The 8,335-nt window shown below is 40.1% G+C and overlaps 1 pseudogene; it reads left to right on the top strand.

The window, feature by feature from the left end:
* The first annotated feature begins 365 nt into the window (after positions 1-365).
* LOC132485116 (small ribosomal subunit protein eS17-like) lies at positions 366-801 on the top strand (annotated as a pseudogene).
* The last annotated feature ends 7,534 nt before the right edge of the window (positions 802-8,335 follow it).

The following is an 8,335-nucleotide window of genomic DNA, read 5'->3' as shown; positions in this document are numbered from 1 at the left end:
GTACAACTCAGTTTGTACCAGATTATTACGACATGTCCTCATCTCTTCAACAAGATATCAGCAACTGGAAGGCAGAAATATGGCGTTTTGTTTGTCTTCATTTTTCAGTTCGATCTTACCAACTCTTCTAATCCCTGTCTTCTCATTAGTACAGTGCTTTATAGACTTTAAATATTTATTGACTTGAACATGAGAGTTTTGAAAATAAAACTTTGTAGTTCTATTCCCTTTCTGGTAGAAATCTAAAGAAAGAATACTTTGGCTCAAGATTATTTTTTGTAGCTCTTCTTAAAAAGCAAAAATTCTCCTCTGAAAAATACTCCGGAGACCTAAAGTCTGTCATCTAATAAAGAAATGGACCTCTTTTACCAAGGACCGCCAACATGGGCCACGTCCACACCAAAAGCATGAAGAAGGCGGCCCGGGTCATCATTGAGAAGTACTACACGTGCCTGGGCAACGACTTGCACAGCAACAAGTGTATGTGAGAGGAGATCGCCATCATTCCTAGCAAGAAGCTCCACAAAAAGATCGCAGGCTATGTCACACATCTGATGAAGCGGATTCAGAGTGGTCCAGTGAGACATATCTCCATCAAAGTGCAAGAGGAGGCGAGGGAGAGGAGAGATAATTACGTGCCTGAGGTCTCAGCCCGGGATCAGGAAATCACTGAAGTAGGTCCTGACACTAAGGAAATGTTAAAGCTCTTGGACTTTGGCAGTCTGTCCAAACTGCAGGTCACTCAGCCTACAGGAGGGATGAATTTCAAAACACCACGTGGAGCCATTTGAATCTTTCTTCTGTGCTGTAATATTTTCAGTAAACCTCAGACAACAACAACAAAAGAAATGGAACCCATGTTCTTAAAGCAATGGGCTAAATGGAGATTATGTCTGGAGGAAGAAGCCAGTGGAGAAGTAGAAGCTACTGCCCACCCCACCTTCTAAACCAAGAGGTCAGACCATCCTCCTTGACAGACATCTGCTTTGTGATTCTCCCCTTCAGCCGAGATTAAGCCAGATGGAAGGCTGAGTAAAGGAAGCTTGACTCTATCCTAGCAAGTACATTTTGTGCTAAGGGGGAGAGAGTACTAATTTTGTACTTGAAAAAAAAGGATCTCATTCAAATATAAACTAATTTCCTCTCTTCAATGGTGTTTGCCATCATTCCCAAACTGAGGTCATCATTATAGTCTCTCTGGGACTTTGACTGGCACAGAAGAAAGTGACTTAATCGACTGTATTAAAATGTCTTTAGAAAACATCATTTTAGACTTGGACAAATGATAGAAACTTTAAATCCCAGACTATTTTCTTAATAAGACTAACAGAAACTAAGATAAGGAGAATTATATCACAAAATGTGTTTCTACTGTCTTTGTTGTTCTAAATGCTGGACAGTTTATTGTTATTCCTAGAGTTTAGTCTACTATTGAATGAGTCAGTAAGGGCTAAAATTATAGCACTCAGAAGGATGGATATTAGAGGGATAATCTTGACAAAAGTAGTTTCAGTAGCAACAGCAAGGGCACTTTGCACAGTTCTTTTTTTTTAAGTGAGTAAATAGATTTTTCTTTAGAAATCTTTAATATTTAATGTAAATTTACTTACAATGCTTGGGAGAATGTTTCTTTAATAAAACACATTTTGTTCTTAGGAGTCTACTATTTCAACATTGTTTTTTCCCCTCATTGATTGAGTCTTAGAATATCCTCTATTATTATTCTAGCTAAGAAGTATAATGCTTATTCTGATGTAAAGAAAGAGGAAAAGAGCATATTATTTGCAAAAATAAGGCCCTGAATGGTACTTAGTTGAAGAACATCATATTGGTGTATAAATCAGTGTTCCTGGTTTAACTCAGTGAAGGTAAAGCTTAGCATCTGGGTCACAGCCAAGTATTCTTTAAGAGCCATAAAGTACAGACACTAAATTTCCCTTTACTCATATATAAACCTACTGCCTAATGTTAAGCAATTTTCATTGAATTGATGTTCTTCCTCTCAACTTATTTTACTTAATCATATTTATTAGGGAAGCTTAGCACATCAAAAGCACATTTGAAAATAATCCCATGATTAACCTTAGGGCAAAAAGTTAATGCAATGTATATTGCCAAGTTCATTAACTATCTTCTTGATGGACTAACAGCTGTGTAGTGAAGACATTAGCCATCAATTAAATGAACAGTGATCTTGAGACCAGAGTTTTCAACAGGGAATAGTCAGCTCTGTTATGGGCAATGAGAGGCAACAACTGAATGAGCGTATTTCCAAGCATTCCTTAGTTTTATGCCTTATGAGATAGTATTTGTGAAAAGCCTATGAAAACTGGCCAATTTGGAAAGTCAAAACACATTTAAATGGTTTGGGAGGATTATAATAAAAACTGAGTTTTAGAATAGCATTTAACATATCATATAATTACAGATTCACGTTCAAAAGTTGTTATTTAAGGTATAAAGAGAGGTACATAATAAGACATAAATTATTGAGCTTGCAATTGTCCTTACTTATTTATAGAAAGATGCTATTAAATAGAAATGCAATTTTATAGAGACAGCTAAAACTCATACAATTAGTATGAGTATGAAGTAGACAGAAACTATTTTGGGGACAAGAGTCTACTAACATATGAAAGTAAGAAAGAAATGCTTGTGAATCTTATATTTAAGTAAAGTGTATTATAACATGATTACTCTAGGGCTGCGGTAACCACTGTTAAAAGGTATAAGAGCAAAAATAAACAAATGGAACCTATTTAAGCTTAAAAGTTTTTGCACAGCAAAGGAAACCTTTGACAAAATGAAAAAACAACATACTGAATGGGAGAAAATATTTTCAAATGGTATGACTGATAAGGGACTAATATCCAATATATATAAAGAGCTCATATAAGCCAACATCAAAGAACAAACAAACAAACAAACAAAAAACCTAACTAACCAGATTAAAAAATTAAAAAAAGAACTGAATAGACATTTTTCCAAAGAGGAAATGCAGATGGCCAACAGGCACATGAAAAAATGCTCAACATCACTAATCATCAGGAAAATGAAAATTAAAACCACAGTAGGACTCACCTCACACCTATCAGAATGGACATAATCAAAAAGAACACAAATAACAAATGTTGCTGAGGGTGTGGAGAAAAGGGAGCACTTGTGCACTGTTGGTGGGAATGTAAATTAGTGCAGCCACTATGGAGAACAGTATGGAGGTTCCTCAAAAAACTAAAAATAGAACTACCATATGACCCAGCAATTCCACTCCTGGGTATATATCTGAAAAAAACAAAAACACCAATTCAAAAAGATACATGCACCCCAATGTTCATAGCAACATTATTTACAATTGTCAAGATATGGAAGAAACCTGTGTCTATCAACTGATGAATAGATAAAGAAGATGTGTGTATATATACAATGGAATAATACTCAGCCATAAAAAAGAACAAAGTTTTGCCATTTGCAACAACAAGAATGGACTTGGAAGGCATTATGCTAAGTGAAATAAGTCAGACAGAGAAAGACAAATACCATGTGATATCACTTATATGTGGAATCTAAAAAATACAACAAACTAGTGAATGCAACAAAAAAGAAGCAGACTCACAGATACAGAGAAAAAACCAATGGTTACCAGTGGGGAAAGGGGAGAGAAAAGATAAGGGTAGGGGAGTAAGAGGTGCAAGCTATTAGATATAAAATACTGTACAACATGGGGAATATAACCAATATTTTATAATAACTACAAATGGAGTATAACCTTTAAAAATTGTGAATCACTATATTGTATGCCTGTCACATACAATATTGTACAGCAACTATACTTTAATAAAAAAAGGTAATATATCAAAGTATCTCTCTCTCTTCTTGTACAGTTTGCAGAGGATCAGGAAGGAAGTTGTTCAAATGGTGATATTCATTAAAGGCATATTCCTAGAGGTTATAGACACTCGCCACAAAGGCAGCAAAAGACCCTTATGGTCATTGTGCTTAGACTAACCCAAGAGTTGGTCCACGTGAAGCACTTAGTACAGGACCAGGCACTCAGGCTAAGTACTCGAGATACTTAGCTATTATCATTATTATCCCAATAAAAATAATGGCATAAAAACTGCAGGTTGTCCATTCCCACCTTAAGGTATAGTTCCCTTAATATGTTGATTTACTACAGCATTAACATATTATGAGAAGGAAAATCAAGGGTGTAACATTAATATTCTCCCTTGACTAAGCAGAAAATAAAACTCTGTTTAGCCATTTATTAACATCAAGAAGTTTCATTAAACCTGAGGGCATTTTATCCAGGAGAAATCCAAAGTGTGATTAGAGTCAAACTTTGACTGAGAAATTGTCTCTACTGTTCTAGAGATTGTTAAAAAATATTCTAAAAATGTTACTTTCCCATGAAACCTTGGGTAGATATAAAGATATTTGTGTCCATCAACCACTACTATTGTTTTTTTAACAGCTTTATTGGAGTATAATTGTTTTACAATGTTGTGTTAGTTTCTGCTGTATAACAAAGTGAATCAGTTATACATATACATATGATCCCATATCTCTTCCCTCTTGCATCTCCCTCCCTCCCACCCTCCCTATCCCACCCCTCTAGGTGGTCACAAAGCACCAAGCTGATCTCCCTGTGCTACGCAGCTGCTTCCCACTAGCTATCTATTTTACATTTGGTAGTGTATATATGTCCATGCCTCTCTCTCGCTTCATCCCAGCTTACCGTCTTCACCCCGTGTCCTCAAGTCCATTCTCTACAACTGTGGCTTTATTCCTGTCCTGCCCCTAGGTTCTTCAGAACCTTTTTTTTTTTTTTTTTTTTTTTTAGATTCTCTCTATATGTGTTAGCATATGGTATTTTTTTCTCTTTCTGACTTACTTCACTCTGTATGACAGACTCTAGGTCCATCCACCATACTACGAATAACTCAATTTTGTTTCTTTTTATGGCTGAGTAATATCCCATTGTATATATGTGCCACATCTTCTTTATCCATTCACCTGTTGATGGACACTTAGGTTGCTTCCATGTCCTGGCTGTTGTAAATAGTGCTGCAATGAACATTGTGGTACATGTCTCTTTTTGAATTATGGTTTTCTCAGGGCATATGCTCAGTAGTGGGACTCCTGGGTCATAGCATCAATCACTATTATTGAGAGCTGGCTTTGAACATGGTAGAACTGAGCTAGGTGTTAATTTCTTTACAAAGAGTTAGTGAGTCATTTCTCTTTTCTGGATGATGTAAAGACTGCAGAGAATAAAGAAGCCAAGTTCCTTTCTATCCAGGAGCTTACATTCCCATAGGGAGTGGAAGGTTAAGTAGAGACAATATACAAATAATAATAAACAATGGCAATATACAATAAACAAAAAACAATGAAATGAAATGAAGACCGTAAACTCAGAGTGACTGTAGGGTAATGTGAGATGGGTGGAGTTGGCAAGTACCTTGGTGATGAAGGCCAGTGATGACATTTGAGCTGAGACTTGAATGCTGAGAAGGAGGCCAGTGGCCATGTTAAGATCTTTGGAAAGAACATTCCAGGCAGAGGGGTCAGTATGATAAACAGCCTCCAAAGATGGCTGCTGTCAATTCCTTGCCTTTCTATACGGGCATGCCACTCCTACTATCCAGAGGCAGTCTTTTTTTCCTTCACTGGCAGATGCAGAGACATGCCTGTTCCAAGCCTATCTTTTAAGCCTGGTAGCTTCTGCTTTCCCTCTTTGAAGCCAGCTGCCTTTTAAAGAGTTCAACTGCTCTGAAACTGCCATGCTGTCAAGAAGCCCAAGCTATAAAGAGAGGCTACACTGAGCACCATCTGGGTGAAGACTTCATCAGTTTTCCAGGCCAACCCAATTGAATGCCTCCAAGTGAGTGAACACAAATGACACAGAAGAGAAGGACCACCCAGCTGAGGCCAGTCGACCCACAGAATTGTAAAAAAGAATAACGTGTTGTTTTAAGTCACTACTTCTGGGGATTGTTTGTTATGCATGGATGGATAATGAAAGCAATCAGAACAGAACTTAAGGAATAGGGTTTTTTTTAGGGTGACTAAATTCCCGAAACACAGCGCAGTGGGTGATAAAATCTCCCCAAGTTCTGAAGAGAGATACTAGAAACATCCCTTACAGGACTTGCTAGGAGGTGCACGTGGCGCTCATACAAGGAGGGTGTATAAGAAAAGGCTAGAGTCATCGAGTGCAGCATGCTCTGAAGTGCATTTGTAAGGAAGAAAATGCAGCAGCGCTTCCCTATCTTTCTCCATGGGTAGAAGGGAATTAGTTCTGGTCCTTCGTCTAAGTCATTGGCAAGAGGCAGCCGCTGATCATTTTTGGGGGGTGGGGGGATGGGGGACGGGGGTGTTCGCAAGAAGGGAAAACTGGAATTCTATTCTGTCTCTCAGGACTTGCTTACAGAAGCTCAGACACCAGCCTCCCAGCAAAGAAAAGTGAGGGGCCCTTCTTGGAGAATCTGGGATTTGAGTGGCAAGAAGTCGGTTACCCAGGTTTGGGCTGGAAAAGTCTGAAGATAGGAAGCTGGTTGGGGAAACCGGCCATGGTAGGGCCAAAGGAGAGGGCAGCAGGGCGACACTGGCGGCTCCAGGGCTTGGCAGGGCCCCAGTGTGGGAGAGTGCCCACCAGCCCTGTAGGCTCTGCAGGAGGCAGCACGGCCTGGAAGGACCCCGACCCACAGGCTGACTGACTGCAAGGGAGAGGATTCCAAGGGTGTGCATAGGATGGGGCAGCTGGGGATGTAGGTCTGAATAACCGCTCCAAGAATGCATGGCTCACATCAGGGAACAGCGCTCTACCAAGGCCCCTGTGGTTGGCAGCGGTGCTGCTGTCTGAAGAATGTATGGTGAGCCTTACAGGGAAGAGCTAACACTGGGTGTCAGCCCGGACTGAGGGCATTTGAAAGCCAGAGACAAATCAAGTTAAGACAACACAGGTCTGTAAACCAGCCGTCGCATCTTTCCCACAAATCCCACTCCTTGGGAACCTGTGCTGCTTCCTGAGCGGAGGGCTAACTTCACACTGGGGGTGGGAACACAATTTTTATTTAGAAAATGAGCAGAAATCTAAGAGCACCGTTGGGCATCGTTTTCACGGGAAGGGAAGAGCAGTTCAACAGAGTATTTTTCAGCCCGGTGTTGGGAGAAGAATCAAACTCTTTTCTGATTGGACCCTCTCTCCCAAGTTTAGCCCATTCAGTTACAAGTTCAAGGGCCCTTAAAGAGAAGTAGGTTTACTGGGGAGCTGAAAGAAGACATCTGTGGCGGGGAAATGATGACCAGAAATCCAGGGGGACGATGGTGTGAAATGAGGCTGGAGAGGGGAAGAGGACAGGGATTGGGTCCTGTGTTCCTTGGTGGCCCTGGAGACGTATCTGGATTTCATTCTGAGTGTTCTGAGTGTTTCGGAAAGCCACTGGAGGGTTCTAGGCAGGAAAGTAAGAGGAAGTTATTTTTCAGAAAACTGGCTGCTCTCTGGGGAATTGGGTGGGAGGAGGCCGTCGGAGGTGTGGAGGGGAGAGATGAGAGACTCCAGAAGAATGCTCCACCACAGAGAGTTTCACCCTTCAAAGCATTTTGATACCTGGGAGAGGTAAGTGAGAGGTATATTTGGTTTTGTTATTTGATGAATTAAAGACCATCTAGACAGGTGGGGATGAGCCCGGTGTTATTTTTCAGTGCTTTGGGCTGAACATATAAGCAGCTCTCAGAACATATTGTGCATATGAATCACGTGGGAGGTGGTTAATGTACAAATTCCTGGGTCTCATTTGAGCTCTTCTCACCCAGCAGGGCCAGCACGGAGCCCTGGAACCTGTATTGTTAAGAGCATCAGGTTTTCATGCTGGTGGTTCAGGGATTCTGAAAAACCCTGAATCCTTGCTCTGAAAGGGTCTCTATTTCCCTGCAATTTTGGTTTTCTCAGATGTCCAGTGGACTCTGCACCCTGCATGTCAACAGTTATTAAACATTTTATTTCACTGCATTCTACTTTTTCACCTCCTTTTTTTTCACCCCTGGAGCTTTAAACACTTTGAGGACTAGCTTTTTCCCCTCCTCTTTCTTTGTCTCTCTTTTTTAATTTCCCTCCCCACAGAACAGAATTCCAGGTGCATAAGTACTTTAAAACTGTTTTTAAAGCAATGCCCTGCTCACAGTGTAAAAGCATTTAAAGGACAATGTATGAATCACAAGCAGAAAAATTTAGAGACAGAAGTGGTTTAGTGATATAAATAAAGGACCCATTTTCTTTAGGAAATAAAAGAAACACAGTCTCCAACCTTTCCCTCCCATAACCAAAGAC

Source organism: Mesoplodon densirostris, chromosome 3 (assembly GCF_025265405.1).
Source record: "Mesoplodon densirostris isolate mMesDen1 chromosome 3, mMesDen1 primary haplotype, whole genome shotgun sequence".
In the NCBI taxonomy this organism is placed as follows: Eukaryota; Metazoa; Chordata; class Mammalia; order Artiodactyla; family Ziphiidae; genus Mesoplodon; species Mesoplodon densirostris.
Note: the sequence above shows the minus strand (reverse complement) of the source record. Positions and strands in the feature narration are given on the sequence as shown.